The 11,091-nt window shown below is 44.4% G+C and overlaps 1 long non-coding RNA gene across 1 annotated transcript in view; it reads left to right on the top strand.

Moving 5' to 3' along the window:
- Positions 1 to 7,088: 7,088 nt before the first annotated feature.
- The window catches only part of LOC138568955 (uncharacterized), a 28,604-nt gene continuing 24,601 nt past the window's right edge, over positions 7,089 to 11,091 (top strand). The window contains exon 1 of the long non-coding RNA XR_011303025.1: positions 7,089 to 7,287. This is a non-coding gene — a long non-coding RNA (uncharacterized lncRNA). The remainder of the gene's footprint in view (positions 7,288 to 11,091) is intronic.

Raw genomic sequence — 11,091 nt, 5'->3', positions numbered from 1 at the left:
CCTCCAAGGCTTTACACCCCCCTTCCCTTTGTGCCTCCTCCCTGGGAACCGGTGAGTTATCGGGGTGCTGCCCCCGTCATTGTTCTGGAGCACCAGGTCCAGAGTTGGGTGCGTTCTGCGCCGGCACGCCCATCTGAGGGTTCTGCTGAGCCCTCAGTATGTGACCCAGATCCCGCGCCATGTTTTGAACCTGGCGCTCTAACTGGGAAACCCGCTCAGGCTGATACGGGGCCCTGTTTTCTCCCCTGGGCTGATCCCGGGAAGGGTAGCTGTCCCTCCTCTGGTAATACCCCGGGTTGGGAAGATTTGGGTACCCCTCCACCCTTGGCCTCCCCTCTCCCGGATTCAGTGGTCTGGGCTCAGGGAATTGGGGAAAGAAGGATGGATGATTTTGGGGTTGGAAGTCGGGTGGATATCTGGGGAAAAAGTTCTGCCCAGGGTTTGGTAAATTTCTGCCCTCCTGTGGGAAGTTTGGAGGGAAGTTCCCTGGGTTAGGTGCTTGGCTGGATCCCCCCCCTTGGGCTGGAGGAGTCCACACATAACCCAGGATGGGTCTGTTTCCCTTGTAACGGGGACTTACATAATCAGGAGAGCGAGGGACCCCATTTGTGGGGCTGCCTCCCTGGCTCCCTGTCTGTGACTGGCCCGAGGACCTTCTGGGCCTAGCATTATTAGGTGCAGGTAGGTTTTTAGGCCCCCCCATCTCCAAATCCAAAACGGGGGTGACCTTTACCTCTGCCACCTTGGCAGCAGCAGGGGTGCTGTTGGCTTTGGGGTTTTTCTGGGCATTACTTTTGCTATCTACCGGTTTCTGCACCTCATAGATCCGGGTAGCCTGTTCAATGACCCAGTCTAAAGATCTTTTCTCGTGAAAATCCCTCACGAGCTGGGTCATGATATATTTGGGCAAGGCATGGAAAAACGTATTAATAAATTCCCTGCTATCCGTGCGCACCCTTCTTGTGGTCTGTGCAAAAGCACGCTTTAACTCCTGCACAAATTCTTGTGGGGCCTGATCCTCCCCACATTGCAAATTGTAGGCTGCCTTGCGAGCCTCTTGAGGATTTCTGTGAACAGAAAAATGTTTCAAGATGGCCGCCTTATAGGTGGACCATCTTAAATGATTTTGGTCCTCCAGCCCCGCAAAGAAACTGGAGTATTCCGGGGAGAAGGTCCACTTTACATATTGAATACAGCTTTGGCTGTCCTTCAAATGGAAAGTCTCCATCATTTGTTCAAACAACTCTAAGTGCTCCCAAACAGAATACTTAGCGTTCTTATGGTAAGGCGTGATGACGCTCCTGATCGCCTTAATCTGCTTTAAGGGGTCCTTAAGCAAGGCCCTTTTTGCCTTATTGGCCTTTTTGGTTCGGGTAACCCTTGTCCATTCATCCTCGGACTCAGAGGCACTGCTCCCAGAGGTTCCCGTCTGTTCTTCCAGGTTTTCCCGGATTCTGCGAGCCTGGGAATGGCTGGCAGAATGTGGGGACCTGGTCTCCTGTGTCCTGCGCAGTTCAGAGGAGTCTTCAGATTCCTCCTTGCTGCCAGGATTTGATGGGTACCCCCTCCACTGACCTAACTGGGCAGAGGTTTTCAGGATGCCCTTAATGGGCCTACTCTCCTGGGGTTCCCCATTGAACTGTACTGTACTTGGGTGCCCATACCCGGATGCCCACCCCTCCATTCCTGAGTGGTACTGGCCTATGAGCCCCATACTCTTAGCTGGATAGTAATCTGCCATCCCTGCGGCCCTGTGCTCATGTGCGCCAGGGGACATGGGGGTGGTAGAGTCCAGGGACTGGGGGAGATGAAGGCCCCTGGTGTTAGGGCTCCTGCGGTTATGGTCAGGAGTCTCTCTTTCCCAGCGGACCTCATCTCTATCCGCCCCTGCTCCCTGTTGCAATGCAAGAGCCTGCATTTGTGCTTTCAGTTCCTCTTTTTAGGCCTTACTCGACTCTATCAGTCTCTCCTGCATCGCTACCTGTTGTTGGAGCCTATCATTGTGTTGACAGAGGGCCTCATTTTCCCTCTGTGCTTCCTGGTTGGTCCTGGAGAACTGGGCCAGTCTTTGCTGCAGGAGGGTTACCTCCTGAGCTGTGTCCCTATTGGCCTGCTCCTTTCTTGCTAGAGCATCCTCCACCCTCCTGGTGTGCTCTAGCAAGTTCTGGTGTTCTTTTTGGAGGTCACCCAGTCCCTGGTGGGTCAGGTGATTTTCTTCCATTTTTCTTTTTAAATGGCAGACTTCCTGGCCTAAGGTATCCCTTTCCTGACTGAGAGCCTGCATCTGTGCTGCCAGGTCGTCCCTTTGCCTTTGGAAGGCACCAGCATTCTGGCGCTCCTGATCAAACTCTGCCTGGGTATCCAGGTCTTTCAGAATTAGTTTGTTGCTCTCTGCCTTCACTCTATCTAGGTGGCCTTGCAGGGTGACTACCTGCTCAGCACATACCCTGTTGAAGTCCAGTTGTTGCTCCAGCTTTTTCTGGTTTTGCAGTAGGGAGTCCAAACCTTCTTGGTATTCCTTCTGCAAGGCCAGAAATCTGGTATCCTGTTCTACCTTTTCCTGTTGCAGCACATCCATATCCTTCTTTATTTTAATGATGTGCTGCCTACTATCATCTTCTGACTCCTGGCTCCTCTGCAGTCTCTGCTCAGAAGAGACCAGGTCAGATTGGACCTTCTCTAACGCCATCTGTTGCCTATTTGCCAGATTTTGGCTTTCAGCACATCTATCCTGCATGTCTCCCATATATAGGTACAGGTATGCCGCTATCCTAACAATCTTGTCGTGTTCATCTTTGGCCTTAGGAGCCATATATAGTTCACTCAGGGCCACATGTAATGGACCCTGATCTCTCCATAAGTCTGACCCTGTTTCAGTGACCTGTTGCGTGATGGCCTGCAACCAGACTGTTTGGTCCTGGTGAGTCCACTCACCTCTCACAAATAACTTATGTAAGAAGTGCTCTCTGGCTATTTTCATGTCTACTAAGGTCGTCATTCTAGAGATTGGTCTCTGTCCTGACTTACAGAAGTTAGTATTTTATTTTTGCAGAACAGAACTTTTCTTGGAGTGTCCCTTTTGAGGAATGCTTCACAGCGTAAGGCAGCGTGGTGATCCGACTGGATGTATGTATCCCGTCAGTTAGCACACTGTATTAAGCTGCACAAGTGGTATTCTAACCCAAACGTCCGGCCCGAGCCCCCAATTTGTAAGAGGATTCAATTCAACACTACAGCGAAGTCAACGCCTAGTCTATAATACTGAATGAAAACCCTTATTGATATATCTTTATGTCCAGTTCATGCGTTCTGGATGACTACCCCTATATAACACCCCTCTCTTGGAATCCCCCTGACCCCACTGAGCCAAGAAGTAGTTCTGTTTTGCAAGTTTAAAAGGTTTATTTGATAATTTAAAATATATATATATCACACTTTATAATAAATTAATAATTGAATAGCACACTTAATCTGATATGATAAAGATCAACAACGGAGAATCTGGCACTAGCACACTTCTTATAATCACTAATGAGTTGACATGAAATGGATAAGGTAGCACACTGGTAAATAGGAACAAAAGTATAATGTGGTAGAGGATGCTTTATGTAAGCTCAGGTGGATGCAATATTCAATGAATGCAGTACAGAAAATACTCAATATGATTTCAACCAAACAATGTAATCACTTTTCTCTGGCAATCCCCTCCCCCCCTTGATGCAAGGCAAGGAAATGGAAGGAAAACACACAGTTCTCAGAAATGCAATCAATGTAAATCAGTTCACCCCAGCAAGCTTACACTACAGAAAACAGATAGGAGTTTTGAAAACACAGGCAAAATGCTTTGATATGTGCTAGCAATGGATGAGAAATATGCTGGAAATGCTTTTAATTCCCTTTCAGAGGTTCAGGGTGAGTGGTATCTAGTTAATATTAGTCCAGGCTCACACTAGCAATGATGCAGGGATAGTTAGCAGGTTAAACGAATTTCTGGCAAATGGAAGGCAAGCAGCAGCAGTTTTTACATGTGAAGAAATTTGCAAATCGCGGTAAAATTCGCGAATGCGTGTTCCGCGATTGCGGTAAAACTATAAGGGTTAGGAATGCGGTTCTAGGTTCGTAGGAAAGCCACGATTCAGATGAAAGTTATTGCAAGTCTCTAGCACAAACGGTTGCGGAGATATGAGCGATTTTGTGAAGGTCGTTTTTCAGATTTGAAATTTTAAAGTTCAAAAAGACAAGTGCAGCTTGCAACTAGGAAATGACAAGTGACAGCTTTACAAATGACAGGTGACAGTTAGGAGACAGTTCTACTTAGATTAAAATAGGATTGAATTATATTATTTTAACTAGGAGATTGGTTCTGCACAGTTTTCTAGGTACTCACACTATATTCTTGAGTGAAATGGGTCTCGCCATGGATCTGGTCAGGTTTTAAACTCGCCTCTGGTCTCTGCACTTCACAGTGATCTGGGTCAGCTCTCTCTGGTTCTCTGGTCTGGGTCTCTAGTTCTGGATAGATTGAAGTCTCTAGTTTGGCTCTCTGGAGGTTTGATGGAGGTAAAGTATGGATTTTTCCGGCAGAGCTTCCAGCGGCAGATGGATTTGAAGGTCCCTATCTGTCCTGTCTGTCTGCTTTTATGTGTTTAGAATGTGGGTGTGTTCTAGCATCACTGACCCTACCTCTCTCTCAGCTTCTAATTGGTCAAACTTCCATTTATCATTTGATTGGCGAAGGAAGTGTGTGTCATTTTATGGCTTGCAGAGAGTCCACTCCTCCTGTCAACTTACACACATTCTATATTTGATAATAAAAGACATATTTCACAGTTACACAGTTGCTTGAAATTACATATACATGGTGTGGCTGAATTTAGCCATGTCTCTGTCCAAATCTGCTGTTTCTAAGAGCTTGCATTCAGAAATGGCACATAATTGACTTTTTAACTGATTTTTCAATTTCTGACATTGACCCAACTTTACATACATGTGTGCAGGGAGTATGGACATTAACTGATGAAGTTTCAGATTTTTAACATGCATACATTTAGAGTAATATCCACTTTTCCGCTAAAACCCCCCTGAACACGCCACCGGGTCGAAAAACCTCTTAAAATGTGGGCAGAAAAATCACAAGAATTATGGTATCATTTATAAAATTTTCACATGTCCGTACTATGAGTTATTCATCTTTTTCTAAACAATATTCTGGCTACAAAGGGGTGTGGTTTCCCCTCAGCACAAGGTAGAAATACTGGTTTTTCCAGTTCTGCCAAGCCAGCTTGCTCTCACAGGCAGTGCCCCTCCCCTTTCCTCAGGAGGAAGCCACTTTTTACGACCATTTACGACTCCTGCCAATAAAACCTTTGCATGAGTCAAGACAGGCTTTGTTCAGAGCTCCTGTAGAGCACAGGTAATTCAATTATCAGATAGATGGCATATCCTTTGTGTGAGCAGCAAAAGGGCAGCTAGGCCTGGGAACACAGCTGTGACTCAAGTTTCACTCCTGATGGGGGTAGTTGCCAGGCAGAATTGGAATCTCTTTAAGCCAGTTTCAGATAAAATGTCACTTTTTGTTCCCCAGTTCCTGCATTCAAATAAAACTAAACATTTTTACATATGCAGCTAGAATGCTGATTCTAAGTGCAAAACTATGGCATTTCAACAGTTACAAAGGCATGTGACACCAAACATAGGTCACTCATTTAATCTAAACATTTTCGATTTTAGTGTCTTTAAATCCAGTGCAACTTAAACTGCTGCAATCCACAGCTCAGCCAGTCTTGTTATAAACCTTCAAGTCACTTCAGAATATCACTTTACATTGTATCCACCTCTCAGTAAGTCTTTCTTTGGCCTGCTTTGGGTTCATTCAGTTTTACACAAAAAGTAAAATCTGGTGTGGTTTTAAAATGCCGGCTTTTGGATAGTGGTGAGTACTGGTACTGCACCCATTTTTGGGATTTAAGAATGAATTCCCCAAAATTCTAGGTTGCATTTGGCAATCAGCATTTCCATTCCCAATGGTTTCAGACTACTGTGCGGGTAGTCCAATGGTGATTTTAAAGCGCTTTGAAGCTAACCGGCGCTACTGTTTTTCCTTTGGCAACCCATTTCCCTCATGGCAACCCGGCCTTTCGTTCTCGCACTGGTGGGTGGCAAGTGAGGCAACCATTTCGGTGTGCGCACAAACTGCGCAGCTTTCCTGGATTTCGGCGCACATGTGGGTTTTCCGCCATCTTGAATTTTCTAAGCCCACAGCACCAAATGTTGTGGCATGATAGCTTAAACGTGGGTCAGGACACCCAACAACAGCCCCTACTAGCACTTGACCCTGATTTCTGCTCTTACCCTTGCACTTGCCACCAGCTGGCAACACTTTTATTTATTGTCTTAATTTTTTTTTTTTTTACTGTTATCCTATGTACTGCACTGCCCCCTCCCCTTTGCCCCTGCACTTTTCCCCTTCCCCCTTCCCCTGCACGATCTCAATGTCACCTGGCCTAGTAGGATGGTTGTAGGCCTTCCCTCTGTTTCCCTTCCCTTGAAACAATTGTGTATAGGCGCATTATAAATGCCATATCATATCATTTCATAAACCTTGGTTTCCCTAACAATGAAAACTAGTCTATCTTGAGCCTGCTTCAATGACACGAAATAAACATACAATGTTTTCATCATATTGCATTCTGGTACTCACAAGCACGACTTAATAATGTGAAAAACTACAAATGTACAGGAAAGATAAATTACATGCACAAAAAGCACTCCAATTCTGCAAATAGTTTGAGAAAAAAACGCATTCAATTGTTTGTCTTTATTACTAGCATTAATGGGCATTTAAATACCATATACACAAGAAATGAAAGCAAGATATAATAAATGTCAGAAACATGTTCTTTATGGTAAAATATGTTTGTTCTGTCTGTGTTCTATATATGTTTTTATTTCTTACTTTTGAGACCTATCCACAGCGCTTAGTTGTGTGCTTGTCGTTTCTGCTTATTTGGGTGGGAGTCAGCTTGTTTTGGGCTTGTTTTGGAAGGGTAATCGGCTTATTTTGACCTGGCAACACTACTCGGAAGTTGCTTTCTTTCAGGCGCGAAAAGCAAAGTAACAGAATTTCGGCAAATTTCAAGGGCTGAATTCCTGGTCCTGCTGCTGTCAAGAGCAAGGGAGAAGGTACATTTATAGCCTATGACATCTCTGAACTGGATAAAGAAGGTCCACCGATTTAATAGGAGTCAGGCAGAGGCTCGAAATGAAGATCACAGCAGAAAAAACAATGTAAGACAGGTGAAATTGGAAAAAGTGGAGCACATATATATTTTTAAAATTAGAATCCTTGTCATGCTATTTTTTTAAATAACATTCCCTGGGCACACAGGAATAGACTGAGTCCCCTCTGGCTGGCTTCGGAAGGAGGGGACTGTTTCTCATTTTAAGCACTGTCACAGTTTGAGTGTGTTTGTTCCCAAAACCTCACATGGCCTCAGGTGCTTGCTCAATATTTAAATACATTTTAGAAAATAAAAACGAAATAAAATAAGTTCCATTGTACAGCTGTTTGATTGATTTCCAAAATCACTTCCTGTTTTCATGTAACAAATGTATTTGTTCTGGTGAAATACTGATGTAATCTGGTGCATTAAACAGCATCCTGTGTGCTTGTGTTAAGAATGGCACCTGTCGTGACATTTTGTCCTTAAATTCTCAGCATAGTGAACATAGACCTCATTTTTGTCCCTTATCTGGTGTAAGCTGTTCAGCATAAAGTGCACACGTGCTTGCATAATGTTACTTGACCACCAAGCTACTTTAATGAAGTACAAGTACATGTGAGATGGCAAGTCAGGAAAGACACACTGATATGTGGGTGCTTGGCTTTTTATCTACACATTGACCACCCATGTCCATGCAAAGCAAAATGGCATGTCCCCACTGCTTAAAGAACACCCTCCTGGGATCACATTGAGCTAGCCCTATCCCACATTAATGTCAAGGTTTTTTCTGTACAAGGCCTGCCAGTGTTATGTTTTAGCAGCCATATGAGAACTTAATTGCAGTTGTATTTAAGGTATTTGTGTCAGCTCATTGATTTATAAACAGTATGTGTGTCCTTGCATCTGTTCCGTGTACTTAAGTCCAGTAAAAAACAAGCATTGCAAAGCCAACAGTTTTGGTTGTTTATAGGTGTTAGAGGCACATTTGTCAGGCACTGATACCATATGCCTAGGTAGTCTCACCATTTGCCAGCTCCTTACATTTTATGAGCAGCGGGTACCATTATTGCAGTGCTTGACAAATGCCTACCCCATGTCTACACATAAGCTAAAGCTGTTGAATTTGCCATTGTTTGGTTTTGAATTCAGGCCACATTCCCGCTAGCCACTAAGGATTCAAGTGGCCTTGTAGCAGTCTGTTAATTGGTAGTGAAATGCGTGTCTGCTACATCACGTTTCATGTGTTTACATAATATATTTTTCTCAGTAATGGTGTATATTTCAGATAGACTGGCTTGAATTTCTCTATTTTTAGAGGAGCTACTCTGGTTTACTCTGATTGTGCACCCTTATTAGCCTCCATATATGTGTGTCACAGTGAGCTTCGTCCTGCTACGATTCTTGTTTTTTGTTTAATGTTTAATTAGGCAAAGGGGTAGCAAAAATGCTAAAATATTATGAAAGCTGTACTCTCTTCTCTAAAGGTAAGTTGATGTTATCAGGTAAACTTTGACAATGGAGGTTTTACTGTTCTCAGATCATGACCATACATGGACATGGTCACCGCTAGTATGAAACGCTCTGTGGATACTCTTGATAGCAGATCTTGTGCTCCATACCGTGGGTGCTTTTGGATCCAAATCCATTCAATCTGATGAAATGTAAAACATGGATGGACCAGCTTCTAGTTGGTTTAGTGGGCCACTGGATCTCTCGCTATAAGCTCTGCCTCTTTGTGGCACCCTTCTTCTACTCGTCTGTCCCAACACTTTTACCCGGGCCGCACCGCTAAGTAGCCCTTTGCGTCTAGTTCTGTTGGTTTATCTCTGCATGCTTGACTCAGACCACTACCATGGGAAGCTGCTATATGCCACGGCACCTCAGTAAACCATATCCGTCAACTTCTCTGTCTGGTTTTGTTTTTTTTGCTCAGACCAGCTTGCCTCTTTTTAAAGTGCTCTCCTTCTGCTTTTCACCTAGAGGGCCTGTCCACTGTCTATGAACAGGTGTGACCTGCCCTTTGTACTCGGGTTGAAGACTCAAAGTGTCTCCTATGGAATTGGCTTATTAATCCTCTAAGTAATTCCGAGCCTGAAAAGGACCAATATGAATCAAATATACCTTCCCTCAAAATACACAGCAAGCATTGTTTATTATTACATGCATATGTTATAAGAGGGTAACCCCATAATAGCTGGGCCCTAATTGGGCCGTGGGTTACACAAATTTTATGTATAACGTCGTAATTGTCATTTAGTGTTTGTGTAAGGACTGCAATGATAATTGAATGAGCAGCAGTGTAATTCTAAATGGAGTTGTAATTTCATTTTAAATTGTACTGTGATGAACTGAGACATTCTCATTTGGGTTGCAATGGTCAAGATGTTTATTTTCATTGTTTAAAGTGCAGACCTAGCTTGAGAGCAGCGGAGCGCTGTACAGAATGTCGGTAGCCAGCAATTGGACTGGCATCTTTTATCCTAACTCAGTACTTTGAGTTCTTTGCGTCGGTATGTGCGTACATTGGAATTAATCATTGATCAGGTGTTGTTGAAAGAGCCATTTTCTAAGAGATTTGCAAAATTGGAGAATTGTGGGGGCATTCCTTGCTGACACCGGGATCGAGTTCCAGAGGGTAGGTGCGTGACGAGGATTGTTTGCTGGTCCTCTCTTTGCAGAAGAGTTGTGATTCAAACTGGTGTCGATTTGCTGCACAAGGAGCATGTGTCGCGAGGCATGTGCAGCTGGAGTTCTACTCGTGACTGATTAGCAGATGATACATGCAGTCTTGTACAGTATCCTGGCTTGGAGTAGAAGCCAATGCAGTTTGCGTAGGGTGGGCGTAATGAGACGTACTGTAGTGTGGTGGACTTTCAGGAGAACATTTCCCCCATTGATGTGCAAGACCACAAGTGCCTGCACTACAGTCCAGAAGCCCTGCGGTGAGATGGAGGGTTTGATTTTTCGAACGCTAGAGATTCTGAGGCAGCCTATTTGGGCCTTCTTGGCTATGTGTTTCTGGAAGGACAGGCTGCTGTCAATGGTGAAGCCTAAGGATTTTAGTGAGTTGAGAGATGTGGATCAAATCCTACTAGGCACATATCATTGAGCCATTGTTGGACATCTTGTTCTGTAGCGGGCAGCTCAATGAGGACAAACAAATCTGTCTTGGATGGGTTTAGTTTGAGGTAGGCAGTTGGAGACGAATGATGTCCTGCGTGCCATTTACTCTCATGTACAACTGAGTATTGTCTGCATATTGGTGGATGGTTATATTGGGATCTTAGAGGTGAGTGCCCAGAGGCTCCATGTAAAGGTTAAAAAAGATTGGTGAGAGGATGGAGACTTGTTGTACTCCACAGGAGAGAGGGAGTCAGTTAGAACATAACATGTTCATCTGGACGGCCTGGTGTCTGCCTAAGAGGTAGGAGGTACACCAATTCAGGACGGTGCCAGATAATCCCTTCCTGTCAGTGAGGAGGGAGAGAAGGATGTAGTGGTGGACCGTGTTGAATGCAGCAGAGAGGTCAAGGAGGATGAAGAGGCATAAGTCGCCCCTATCCATGATTTGATGGCATCATCCACCTCCTGGATGGTAGCTATCTCTGCTACACTTGGGGCAGACCCCTGACTGATCACACACCCTCATTATCCCCATAAGATATTAACCGCTGCCTTCCTCCCATAACATCCTGTTTGGATCTGAGACAGCCATAGATAATGCAGCATTGAAACAACTACTATTGCAGGAGCAGGAGGGTGAAGACCAAACTTTATAGGGCTAGGCGATATAGATTTTTGGATATATATTGATATATTTTCTTAATCGATACAGGATGAAACCATATCATTAACATCGAGATATATA

This window comes from Ambystoma mexicanum, chromosome 2q (genome assembly GCF_040938575.1).
Source record: "Ambystoma mexicanum isolate Mex_15411 chromosome 2q, UKY_AmexF1_1, whole genome shotgun sequence".
NCBI lineage: Eukaryota > Metazoa > Chordata > Amphibia > Caudata > Ambystomatidae > Ambystoma > Ambystoma mexicanum.
This window is presented reverse-complemented; position numbering and strand designations above follow the sequence as displayed.